Here is a 1,143-nt window from a genome sequence, read left to right on the forward strand (position 1 = left end):
GACTATTATATAAATTCAAAAACACAGTTAAACTGAAACAATATGTTATTTAGGAATAATTACATGTTGTAGACTGAGCATTTGTGTCCCCCTAAAATTCATGGTGAAGCCATAAGTCCCAATGTGATGGTATTTGGAAACGGGAGATTTGAGAGGCCCTTAGGAGTAAATGCAATCATGAGGAGGGGACCCAAATGATGGGATTAGGTGTCCCAATCAGAAGACACACCAAAAAGTCAGCTCTCTCCAGTGAGCACACAAAGAAGAGGTCACAGGAGCACAGAGAGAGATGGTGGCCAACTGCAAGCTAAAAGAAGCAGCCTAAGAATGAATCTGACTTTGCTGGCACCTTGAACTTGGAATTCCCAGCCTCCAGAACGATGAGAAATGAATTTCTGTTGTTTAAGCCACTAGTATTTTGTATGGCAGCTCGAGCTGACTAATACATTACATACATAGTTATAAGCTATTAGGGCAAGCTAGGAAATGATTGACACAAAAGTAATTTTGTATTTTTAGATAATTCACAGGTTGAAGAAGAAGAGAAATTGAGAGAGACTAAAGACACCAAATACTGGCATTACATTAAAATTAGAAAGATATTTGGGTGATCCTTCAATAATTTATTCCACAGATTTATTTTTTCAGAGACAGGGTCTTGCTCTGTTGCCCAGATGTGATGATAGCTCACTCATTGCAGCCTGAAACTCCCAAGCTCAAGTGATCCTCCTGCCTCAGCCTCACAAGTAGCTGGAATGAAGCACAATCACACCCAGTAAATTTGTTTTTTAATTTTTTGTATAGACAGGGTCTATGTTGCCCAGGCTTGTCTTGAACTCTTGGCCACAAGTGATCCTCCCACCTCAGCCTCCAAAAGTGCTGGGATTACAGGCATGAAGCACTATACCCAGCCCATTCCACAGATATTTTGAACAAGGGCTATGTGTCAGGCATTGTGCTTGGCATCAGGAATAGTGTGAGAAAAAACAATGAAAACTAGCTCAGGTCTTGGCCACATGATCAATGAAATACTCAAGAAACAACAGAGATGTAGCATGCTTATAGCACTGGGAATAAAAAACAGTAATAAATGATCTGCCAGACTCCGGGAGGAATTTCCATTAAGAAAAGAACATAACAATA

Source organism: Propithecus coquereli, unplaced genomic scaffold (assembly GCF_000956105.1).
Source record: "Propithecus coquereli isolate 6110/MARCELLA unplaced genomic scaffold, Pcoq_1.0 Scaffold38, whole genome shotgun sequence".
Taxonomy (NCBI): Eukaryota; Metazoa; Chordata; class Mammalia; order Primates; family Indriidae; genus Propithecus; species Propithecus coquereli.